This window comes from Stenella coeruleoalba (assembly GCF_951394435.1).
Source record: "Stenella coeruleoalba genome assembly, chromosome: 1".
NCBI classification, from domain to species: Eukaryota; Metazoa; Chordata; class Mammalia; order Artiodactyla; family Delphinidae; genus Stenella; species Stenella coeruleoalba.
The window spans coordinates 184,967,489-184,980,170 of record NC_137169.1 but is presented as its reverse complement, the minus strand read 5'-3'; the positions used below and the strand labels follow the sequence as shown (position 1 = coordinate 184,980,170).

The 12,682-nt window shown below is 41.7% G+C and overlaps 1 protein-coding gene across 10 annotated transcripts in view; it reads left to right on the top strand.

The window, feature by feature from the left end:
• Positions 1–4,946: 4,946 nt before the first annotated feature.
• The window catches only part of PRRC2C (proline rich coiled-coil 2C), a 99,853-nt gene continuing 92,117 nt past the window's right edge, over positions 4,947–12,682 (top strand). For all 10 annotated transcript variants that reach the window (XM_079935424.1, XM_079935422.1, XM_079935425.1 and 7 more), the window contains exon 1: positions 4,947–5,160. The gene's annotated coding sequence lies outside the window, so the exon portion shown is untranslated. The remainder of the gene's footprint in view (positions 5,161–12,682) is intronic.

Here is a 12,682-nt window from a genome sequence, read left to right as displayed (position 1 = left end):
ATTTTTAAAGAGTATTATTTGGCTTTGAACACTGTACCAATATTTAGAGATTGCAGTGAGATTTTCCCCAAGATATTGGAAATAAGGATAATACAACTGCTTCCTGAAAGTTAAACTTTAAGATTATATACAATGCATATGAGCAGAAGTAGGCAAAGTCACCTTTAAAACACAAACTGGGGCTCACCCGGTGGCGCAGTGGTTGAGAGTCCGCCTGCCGATGCAGGGGATGCGGGTTCGTGCCCCGGTCCAGAGGGATCCCACATGCCGCGGAGCGGCTGGGCCCATGAGCCATGGCCGCTGAGCCTGCGTGTCCAGAGCCTGTGCTCCACAACTGGAGAGGCCACAACAGTGAGAGGCCCGCGTACCGGGAAAAAAAAAAAAAAGAAAAACTGGCCTGACTTGATTGTAACTTGACTTTTAATGAAGAATATTGTTAAGAGGGTTGGGTAGCCATGGAAACAGAGAAAAGAGCATACAGGGTCACTTTAGGGTCAATGCCCATCCAAATGCTGTCAGGAGAGAAGGAGCCCAAATCAACAGTGCAGCAGGATGCCCCGACTATATTGGAGATCAATGTACAAAGTTGCAACCATTGGAAACTGAGTATTTCTATCTCTGGGACAAAACAGTCTGATCATGGAGTTAGATGAATCAAGAAGTGTCTGTATACACAACTCCACTTGTTCTGAACCTGTGCTCATCAAGCAACCTTCTGTTAATGCCTTTGGTTTCCTGAGTAGGTTTGTCTACATAGAAAATGCGCTGGCTTTGCAATCTTGAGTATTCAGGTATATAAATTACAGCTCTTGGAAATTAACAACTATTCTGGCCGTATACACCAGTCTTGTGACCTCAGTTAAGGTAAGTTCATCTGATGGCCGGAGCTGTTCTACATTGCTAATGAAAGATATTTCTGTTCTAAAATACTCTAGACAACATCCTAGAGTATTTTGGAAAATTCACCAAAGTTATGCTTCCCTGTCTGCCTGGGGACAGTCAGCAGGCCTTTCGCTGGCAATGACCCTATATCAGCCAAGCTTTTCCATTTCAAAAAACTATTGATTATCAGTGGGGTGGGGGTTGAGTGCCTGTGATTTACCTCTCTTTATTATTTTATTTATTCCAACATTGCTACAGTGACAATTTCATGACCACAATGGTATAGAAGACAGCTCAGACCAGGAGAGGTGGTAGGTAACCTTTGGATATAAAATATACCATAAACAATTTATAAAGTGGACACAAGTTACCATCTACTACACATCCACCATATGTTTAAACACAGTATTATCATTACAGTCCCTCACTTACAGATATCCTTGCCTCCCTATGTTACACATGCCTGGTAAAACTCAGCATGGGTGAATCTTTCTATCTTTTCTGTAGCTGTACCAAAAGAGCTAACATTGCTGGCGAAATCATATGAATAAACTGAATGGCATATTTTAGATCCATAATCACAACTTCAAAAAATGCTCTCAGCAGATCATGCGAATCCTACTCTTCCTCACACTAGGTTTACTTTTTCACTCTCTGAGATAGCTTTTGAATCTCCTTCTCCTCAAACTCCGACATACCAAGCCCTCTCAACAGATTACTTTGCTCCCTACTTCGCTGAGAAAATAGAAGCCATCAATGGGACTTCCCTTATGCTCCCATCATCAAATCATCAATTGTCCCTAGAGCTGCAACTATCTTCTCCTCCATCAGTGCTCTGGACTCACCTCTTCACACCTTCTCATGGATTTCTCTCTTTTAGTTTCCCTCTCTCTATTACATAATTGCCACCTCTTCCCTCTTCTGGATTATTCCTATTATCATACAAACATGATCTATTGTCTCCAATGTTTTAAAATGTCTCTCTTTACTCCACATCTCTCCAGCCACTACTTTCTTTCCCTGTCATGACAGAGTTCAAGTTCTGGAAAGAATGGTTTATCTATAGTCTCCACTTTCTCAACATCTATCTAATTTTTAGCTCACTACCATATGGCTTTCTGACCTCAGTGCTCCACCAAAAATTCTTGTAAAAGATACCAGTAACCTCCATGTTGCCAAATACAACGGACACTTCTGGCTCCTTCTTCATAAGACTTGACCTCTCAGCAGCATTTAACATAGTCGATTGCTCACACTTTCTTACAACACTCTCCTCTCTTGGCTTCTGTGACATCATCCTCTTGGGTTTTCCAGTTCTCTGGCATCTGCTCAGTGTTCTTTGCTTAATCCTCCACCTCCACCTAACCTCCAAATGTTGTTGTTCTTTAGGTCTAGCCCTTTATTCTTTTGTTTCTCTAATCTCTCTCTCTGAGTTATCTTATTTCTTCCCACTGCTTGAAACACGTGAAGTACATATGAAACATGTCTATGAAGAGCAAATCTCTATCTCCAACCCCAACCTTCCCTCTGAGCCCAAGACATCCATGTCAACTGCATACTTTATCTACAGTTGGACACTATGTGAACACCTCAAATTTAACATGCCTAAAATCTAACTGTTCTCAATTTTTTCTTTTTAATATTTAATTTTTATTGCTCCACCAACCAAACTGCTTTCCTTCCCTCTCCCAACCCCATGGTCTCTATAAATGTCACTGTCATCCACCCAATTGTTCAAGCCATAAACCTATGTCATCGTTGTTTTTTTTAAATTTTTGGCCGCATTGTGCAGCATGCAGGATCTTAGGTCCCTGACCAGAGATGGAACCTGTGCCCCCTGCAGTGGAAGTGCAGAGTCTTAACCACTGGACTGCCAGGGAAGTCCCTAAATCTACGTCATCATTGATTCTTCTCTCTTCTTCACACCTTCCCCTCACTTAGAAGTGATCATCTCCCACAAGCAAATATATTCTAGCTCTAAAAATATATACCAAACCTGTCTACTTCTCTCCATCCCACAGCCTCTTATCCTACTCCAAGCTACTATCATTCTTCACTACTGTAATTACTTCATTACTGCCTAGTGGGGCTCCTTGCTTCTATTCTCACCTCCCTTTAATCCATTCTTCACACTCTTCACTCAGCAGTAACAGTGAGCCCCTTAAAATGGAAAATCAGACCATGTGACTCCCCTTCTTAAAATCTTCCAATGACTTTTCACTGTACCTGGAAGACATTCTGAACTCCTTACCCTGGCCTCCAAGGCCCCTCTATCTAAGCCTAGCCCTTGTCTCTCCTTTTAGTTTCATCTTGTGCCACTCTCTCTTAACTAAGCTCCAGACAGACTCCTCCTAGTTCCTAGAACATTCCAAGCTCTTTCCCAAATCAGGGCACTTGTAATTGCAGTTCATTTGGTCCAGAGCACTTTTCCACCTACTCTATGCATTGCTGAGTAGGTCCCTACTCTTATCATTTAGGTCCCAGTTTAAATGGCACCTTCTCAGAAAGGTACTCACTGACCACATAAAGTAAATCTGGAGTGCCTGTCTTCCTGGTTATTCTTTTCTTCCTTCCTGTTTCCCTTCCTTCCTTCCCTCTGTCTTTCCTTCCTTCCTGACCTTCTTTTCTCTCCCTTTTTTTCCCAGTTATTCTTTACCTTAATATCCTGTTTGTTTCCTTCACTGCACATATCCGAATCTACTATGTGATCTGCATCACTACACTGTTTCATTAGGACCAAGATCTTAACTTTTCTTTACCTTTGTATCCCAGTACCTAGCACATATAGTAGGTGCTCAATAAATATTTGGTGAGTCAATAACACAAACTTGAGAAGTAGGTGTTATTATCTCCATTTTACAAAATGAGAAAACTGAATTTAAGGGATGTTAACTTATCCATACTACATAGTAATTAATTAGCAGAACTGTTCATTCATACCTGTTTGAGTCTTATTTTAAAGCCTAAAAAATATGTAATCCTTTTTGTATCTTAAACACAATGCTATATATACTTACATAAGCATGCACACTATATACACACATGTATGCACTATATATGTATACACACATTTATCATTTGTTTCTCATAACAATTTTATCACTCACAAAAATTTTTCTGATTGTAAAATCTGGAAATTACAGAAAGCCATGCATAAAATATTTTTAAACATCTGATGGCTCTAAGAAAACTATTGTTAAAGTATTTAGCATTATAAACATTTCAGAGTACTTTTTTTTTTTTTTTTTGCGGTATGCGGGCCTCTCACTGTTGTGGCCTCTCCCATTGTGGCGCACAGGCTCCGGACGCGCAGGCTCAGCGGCCACGGCTGACGGGCCCAGCCGCTCCGCGGCATGTGGGATCTTCCCGGACCGGGTCACGAACCCGCCTCCCCTGCATCGGCAGGCGGACTCCCAACCACTGCGCCACCAGGGAAGCCCCAGAGTACATTTTAAAGTCTTTTTTTTTTCTATGACTATGCATATATGTGTGTTTTTAATAGCATATTTAGGGCATAAGCGTATTATGGCTTAAGCATTCCCTTGTCCTTAAACATTATTCTGAATTTAATGGCTTCCAAATATTCCATAATATTGGTGTAACATAATGCATTTATCTCTGTATCTTTATTAACAAACAGGTTTTGGTATTATGAATACTGAGTATTGTGTATGTACATTTCTAGAAAATACTGATACTGCCAAATACCAAGGTTAAAGATTATGCATAGTTTTATTTTGATACACACTGCCAAAGTGTTGTTTTAACCAATTCACACAACTATCCAGCACCTACAAGAGTGCTCACTTCCGTGAGGCATAACAACCTGTAATGAGGTCTCTAAGAGTTCCTGGAGAGATCTCAGGCGAAATCTTCACCCTGCATCTTGAGCTCTGATCGCAGGAACTCCCTCGGTCCAGCAAGCGGCGCCGTCGCCTTCCGTCGAGGTTGGGTCGTCACGGAGACCTCACGTGATCCGGCCGTCTCTGCGCCGGGGGGCGGTCTTGCGGGGATTTGCCTTACGTACGCCGCCGCATGACGTCGTACGTAGGGGCTGGCTAGCCGCCATCTTGCTTCTTTTTCTCGCTCGCTATTTCCCTCTCGAGAAGGAGCGAAAGTGCTTTGGCGGTTTGTCCATCCGCAGCTTCGGCTCTCTGGGGCCCGGGGTCCTTACAGCCGCCCCCTACCCCTAATTTCCCCTTCCCCTTCCCCCTATCAGAGCTCTGCGGAGCCCCTCGAAGCGCGCAGGCACACTCAGCTTGACACTCATCCTGGCCGGTAAGGAAAGCGAGGGCGTAGGAGCTGCGATCAAAGCGGGCCCTATCCGGGAGGGCTGGCGTGGGGCGGCCCGGGGCGTGGGAGCACACGCCGACCTGCCGCCCAGAGACGAGGGAGCCGCGTGGAGAGGGCCTTGGGTCCGGGCATCCTCTTTTTCTCTTTGGCTACCATCATCTCTGCTTCTGGGGGAGCCTCGGCCTCCTGCTTGGGGAGCGGGAAAAACCGGAGTCAGACCCGCCCCATGTGGTCTGCAGCGGGAGTTCCGGACCCGTCGGCCTCCTCCCACTCAGGCCCTGTAGGGGGATTACGCGCGTTGCCGGGTAAGGGAAGGGAGTTTCCTTCCCGCGGGATAGGCGGGTGCGCGGTCTCTTTTCCTAGTGTGGGTATGTGTCCCCCCAAACAACTCAGAGGCTCATCTAGGCTCTTTAATGCCTACCTCTTCTTCATGTTTAGTGAGGGTGAAAATTGCAATGAGTAGTGTGCGGGAGAGACCGGGTTAAAGGCCGGGCTCGGTGAGAGGCTCTTCGGGGAATGAGGACCAGTCCTACTTCCGCTAGGGACGTGCTTCCCCAACTCCAGAGGCGGGTTCGGATAGTCTTTTCTCACCCTAGGCCTCTGCATCCGCTAACCTGCTTGGTGAATCTCACTCCGCAGCTTTCTCTCTTTGAGATAGCATTAGTGTTGGTGTTACGGTAAAGGCCCCACTTTAGGGCTTGAAGAAAAGGGCATAGGGGGCCAATAGGAGCACTGATAAATTCTTCCTTCCCTTGAGAGGAATGTGTCTAATTCCTTTAAAGGGATGTTAATTCCTTTAAAGGGATGTGTATATGTTTTGACTTGATCTGAGATTCTTTTGAGGTTTCCGACGTGTCTGATGTTTGCTGGCTTCTAAGGCTAGCCGGATTTCCGCATTGACCGATCTTCAGACTATGTCCATAGATTAATACCTCGCCAGGGTACTTAGAATTGTACAGTAGGCAACTGTGCTGTAAGATTTTCATTTGGAATGCCCCCAGAAGAATCGGGATTTTTGATTAAATGCTTGATAGCTTATTCCCGCAAATAAAAATGATAGGGTGATACTTAAACGCCCACTAAGCCCAACTCCAGCATTTGTTAGAAGTAGATTAACCTCCTCTGTTGGTAATTAAGATACTGCTCAGACTGGAGCCATTTTTAGGTGTGTGTCATAAATGCACTGCAGCATCTTTTCTGGTTCACTTCAAATGCATTGATCCCCTAAAAAAAGGAATAGGTTGAATTTGAGTTTCTAGCATATAGTCAACGAGTAATTCTCTCCTTTTCCATAATGGAATTTTCAGAATATAGACTTTTTACTTTTGTGTTTCGGTATGTGGCTGTTTTCCCTCCACTAGTTGACCTTTTACCATGTACTGAGCACATAAATAAGCTCTTTACAGACATTCTCTTTGTTAATCCTACAGCAAGCCTTTGAGGGAGGTACTATCATCATCCCCATTTTACAGATGAGGAAATGAAATCTGAGAAATTAAAGTAGTTTGACCAAGGTCACACAGCAGTTATTGATGGTGCTGTATAGATTCAAACCCAGGTTGTCTAAACGCAAAGGGGATGCTCTAAGCTGTCGAACTGCCTCCCTGTTTCTTGTAATTTTGCAAACTATAGGACCTAAATAAGATACAGCATTATTAACCTAGTTTTTGTTTTCCTTGACTTAGTATAGAAACATGGTTGCATGTGAAGGTTGAAGTGTTCCAAGGTGTAAAAAATACATTATAGCTACTCTGGGGATAGAAAAGCCAGTCGAGTAAAACTCAAATGCTGTGGTATGACAGATAAGTTTTAAATTTTGATATCTGGCCTATATTATTGATAAAATATTTCCTCATCTGTAAAATGGAGATGATAATAGTAGTAACTCCTTCAAAGGCTTGCTGTAGGTTTATCACAGATAATGTATGTAAAGAGCTTATTACTGTGCTCAGTACATAGTAAAAGGTCAACTAGTAGTGGAAGGAGAATGACAGAATACTGGTAGAAGAAAATACTCTTCTTCCAAGCAGTGGGTAACCTGTATATTCTCAGAATGGAGTATACCTTTGGGAACTTAAGAAATAGTTTTCCTTTTTTTTTTTTTAAGGCTTTTTTGGACTTAAATATCTTTTTTTTCTTTTTTTTTACACTTATATATTGGGTTTTGTTTCTTAAAGATTTCTTCATGTTCTAGAGTCAGTACCCCTGTGATCAGTATATTGGGCATAGCTGAAAATACAGAAGTTCTGCCTCATTCAAAGTCCCTGTCTCCCCTCTACCCCTACCCCACCCCACCATCCTTATGGTAAAATGTCTTTGAAGATTATATTATGTCCTCCTCTCCCTCCAAGTGGTTTCCTTCTTCCCCCAGACCCCAAACACCACTTCAGTTTGTAATTCAGTTGAGGAACTCGTTTTTCAGATGCTATTTATGCCATATTTGTGTAAGGCACGAATTGATCATTCATAAAATGTTGACACAAACTGGTATAGAACCCTATTCTTACCATGAAGGAGATCCAAAAGTTGTGTCTGCCTGAGTTATGACTAATATACTTTCAGTAAAGCGAGCCTTGTCATCTTATGAATAGGCTGACACAATGAAAGCTTGTCTCAGTCTGTGTTAACTGTTGCTTCGAAGTCTTGAGAATTAATAACTTAGTTTTGAGTCATAACATTTAAAAATTCTCAATAATGCCATTGATGCATCAGTCAGGACATCTTTGGGGGTAAAAGTGTTCTCTAGAGAGGGTGATTTCAGTAAAGTTTTTATTGTATGTGTGTCCTCCCCCCTTCCCCAAAGGCTAAATGTAGTCTGACCCTTTTGCCAGTTATATTTCTAGTCATTATTTTGCTCTAGATTGACAGAATGCCTGTCACATTTTGGGGGCTTTGTGTGCACATATTTTCTGGCAAATCAGAACAAGGACTATTACTGAGTTTCAACAGTTGTCTAGTTGACAGAAACTTTTATGTGGTTAGCCTATACCTAGAGTTGAACACAAGATAGCAGTGGAATTATTACTGTTAATGTAATGTACTCACCCATGTGTGGTGCTGCTAGGTGCTCTATATTAAAGAAGAGCAGGACATAATCAGCAATTGTGAAGCACATCTAGTATTAAAAAAACACTATTGGGTGTTTTTTTTTAATTTATTTAATTTTGGCTACGTTGGGTCTTTGTTGCTGCGCATGGGCTTTCTCTAGTTGCGGCGAGCGGGGGCTACTCTTCGTCGCGATGCACAGGCTTCTCATTGTGGTGGCTTCTCGTTGCAGAGCACGGGCTCTGGGCATGTGGGCTTCAGTAGTTGTGGCATGCGGGCTCAATAGTTGTGGTTCACGGGCTCTAGAGCACAGGCTCAGTAGTTGTGGCACATGGGCGGCTTAGTTGCTCCGCGGCATGTGGGATCTTCCCGGACCAGGGCTTGAACCCGTGTCCCCTGCATTGGCAGGCATATTCTAAACCACTGCGCCAACCAGGGAAGCCCCAATACTGGGTATTATTTACATAACATTATATAGTAGTTTTCTGTTTCTTGTCTGCCTTCTGATATTAGTCTGTTTTCCTTTACTAGACTGTTTCCGTGTCTTATCACTTTGTACAGTGGTTCGCATGTATCTAGAGTTTATTATATGTTATTGAATAAATGAGATTAGGAAACAGAAAGATTAGACCCACAACTAAGGTTCAACTGACAAATGCCTTAGTGGAGCAAAAGAATACCCCAGTCATTTTTCCCCCTTTATTTACCTATTAGAATAGTATCAGATGCTTTCAAATAGTTTGTGTTTATGTTCTGTACATTGTGAGATTTCTTTGCATCAGATTATCCTTACTAATTTTTAGATTTATTCAACAAACATTACAGATTCTTTTAATTTTGTAAGGCACAGTGCATGAGAGGAAAATGGCTTTTGGTTCGTACTGCCGAGATGTTCACAGTCTTAAGGATTAATATTAAAAGTTATCATGTGATCTTTGGATTCATACCAGAATATAAAAATAAAGATATACAGACAGGTAATGGAAATTTGGGGCAGAAAATTCATATATGGAAAATTGTCCATAGTATATAGGTCGAGTACCCAGTTGGTTACAAGTAAAGGCATGATGGCCAGGAGAGACTAAGAATAATTGTAATTATTAATATTTAGTGAGCACTTACCATGCCAGGCACTGAGCTAAGAACACTTTGAGGATTATCTCTTTCATTCCATACAATAAGCCTAGAATGTGGATTATTTTATTCCCATTACACAACTAGAAAACTGGATTTAAAGAGATGTAGTAATTTGTTCAAAGTTACTTAGCTAGAAGGTGAGATTCAGATTATTGACCCAGAGCCTGAGTGCTTAACGTCTATGCTACATGGATTTCCCAGTGGCCAGTGTTTCTCAAACTTCAGTCATTCACAATTTTTGCTTTATCTTCAAACCATCTGTCAATATTTTTGTTTAATTTAGCTTCCTATCTTTTAATTAAGTGAGTTTAAAAGAAAAATTTATGTGATTATTTGGTGTTAGAGTTTTTTCCCCCCAACATGTGTTAAACATGTAATTTTAAATATTCCTCTATGGACTACTTAAAATCATCTAATATACCATCAGTACTCATTTGTATCCTACCCTTTGGGACATAACTGCTATAAGAAATGAATACTGCATAGGCTCAGGCAGCAGTTGGAATTAATGAAGGCCAGAAGTGATGAAAGCCTAAAAATAGAATAGATTCATCAAACAGGAAATTGCAGCATTACAGGAGTAGAGATATAAATTAGAGCCTTAACTACATACTTGGGACAACCATTTCCAGGATGAACTGCAAAGTGGAGTGGGTTTATTTAGACAGAGAAATGTAACAGGATGTCTAAGATAATCTATGGCAAGAGAAGGAGAACAAGAATGACTAACTTAAGAAAGAAGTCACTACAGAAATCAGGGTGGAAAAGGAAAATCTCTAAAATAGGATTGTGACAGCCAAATGTAGCAGAGTTCAGAAAAATATGTGAGATAGGGCTCTTGGATTTGGCTTGAGTGATCCTTGGTGACCCTAAGAGAATTTAAGTCAATTAATGAGGCTGAAAGGTTATAAGCAGGGAGGAATAAGTAGTGAGACCTCTTGATTTTTAGGTGTGTTGAATACTCAAAATGAGCTCTGGACTAGGAGTTTGAAAATCTGGGGTTAATCCTTTTGTCACTTGGGGGCAAGTGACTTGGCTTCTTCAAGTTGTGGATACACTATTCATCTGGAAAATAAGGATAATATCGGTTTCCCCTATCTTAGAGGATTGTTACAAAGATCACATTAAATGTATTTCTTATACTTTTTGAGTTTAATATTCTTTGATATCACATGAGTCTTAACCACATTTAAAACAAAAGGGACGCGTGAAAAGTAGAAAGTTGAATTACGGGAGGATAGGTTCTCAACGAGATTGGAAGATCTCCTCATGGTGCATATGTAGTTAGAGAATGGGTGTCTAGAGAGGTTAATAATCGATCTTCCTCCTTTCCTAATGAATAATCTGAAAGTGCAGGGCTGCTGTATGTGGTTGTACCATTTGTGCACTGCACAAAGATGCCTGGCTGAAGGAGGCAACAAGGACTGAAATCTAGCCCTTGATCTGCTTTCAGAGTCCTGTGCCCTGGCTAGGCCTCCAGCAGAAATTGTGCCTCCACTTCTCTTCTCCCTCACAAGACATCAGCCCTCTCACCAAGATGAGTACCTGTATCTTCCCAGAGGGTGTGTTTTTCTATTTGCACAAAGGCCCTGTGGAGGCCAGTGCTCTGAAAGGCTCCTTAAGGAGACATATTAAGGATATGGGTTTAGAGCAACATCAAAAACATTTGGGAGACTGGAGAAATGGTCACTAGGAACAGAAAGCTTAGAACTTATTATGAAAATGGGTTAAGTAGCTGCCCAACAGCAAGTACAGAATTCTAGTTTATCCAGTGTATTTTAAAGATGGGCATTATAACTTATTAAGTGTTTCTAATAATTTGGAAACAAATGTTTATTAAAATATCATATGTAGATTATCAGCTTTCAAAGAGGAAAGAGAATATATGAATAAAACTATACTTAACATTTTAATCTTCAAAAAAACCACTTTATACTTTTTCAGTTGCAATTACAATTTATATTTTTGGCAATATGACTATTATTGCTTGGCCTATATTTGTATATATTTTTAATGTTATTTATTTTGATGTTTGAACTTTTTTTTGGGACTGTGTTGGGTCTTCATTGCTGCGTGCAGGCTTTCACTAGTTGTGGCGAGCGGGAGGTACTCTTCGTTGTGGTGCGCGGGCTTCTCATTGCGGTGGCTTCTCTTGTTGTGGAGCACAGGCTCTAGGTGCGTGGGCTTCAGTAGTTGTGGCACGAGGGCTCAGTAGCTGTGGCTCATGGGCGCTAGAGCTCAGGCTCAGTAGTTGTGGCATACGGGCTTAGTTGCTCCGCAGAATGTGGGATCTTCCCGGACCAGGGATCAAACCCGTGTCCCCTGCATTGACAGGTGGATTTCTTTTTTTTTTTTTTTAAACACCTTTATTGGAGTATAATTGCTTTACAACAGTGTGTTAGTTTCTGCTTTATAACAAAGTGAATCAGTTATACATATACATATGTTACCATATCTCTTCCCTCTTGCGTCTCCCTCCCTCCCACCCTCCCTATCCCACCCCTCTAGGTGGTCACAAAGCCCCGAGCTGATCTCCCTGTGCCATGCGGCTGCTTCCCACTAGCTATCTATTTTACGTTTGGTAGTGTATATGTGTCCATGCCATTCTCTCACTTTGTCACAGCTTACCCTTCCCCCTCCCCATATCCTCAAGTCCATTCTCTAGTAGGTGTGTCTTTATTCCCGTCTTACCCCTAGGTTCTTCATGACCTTTTTTTTTTTTCCTTAGATTCCATATATATGTGTTAGCATACGGTATTTGTTTTTCTCTTTCTGACTTACTTCACTCTGTATGACAGACTCTAGGTCCAGGCAGGTGGATTCTTAACCACTGTGCCACCAGGGAAGTCCCTTGGCCTGTATTTTTAAGAAACTGGGGTTTTTTTGTTTTGTTTTGTTTTTTGTCGTCGTTGTTGTTTTTGCGGTATGCGGGCCTCTCACTGCTGTGGTCTCTCCCGTCGCGGAGCACAGGCTCAGCGGCCATGGCTCACGGGCCCAGCCGCTCTGCGGCATGTGGGATCCTCCCGGACCGGGGCACGAACCCGTGTCCCCTGCATCGGCAGGCGGACTGTCAACCACTGCGCCACCAGGGAAGCCCTAAGTAACTGTTTTTAATGTTAGGTTTAAACTTTGTAGATCTTAATTGAACATAATATGAAGAATTACTTCTGAAATGGGACAGATAGAGAAATTTTATTTTAAAAGCAGGGAAAGGATGTTATTGAAATAAGCCTTTTGACAGAGATGTGGAAGGTTGGTTACATTGCTGTATAAGTGTTAAAATTTTGATTAAGAAAAATTGGATTTTTTGATATGTGTAGTTACA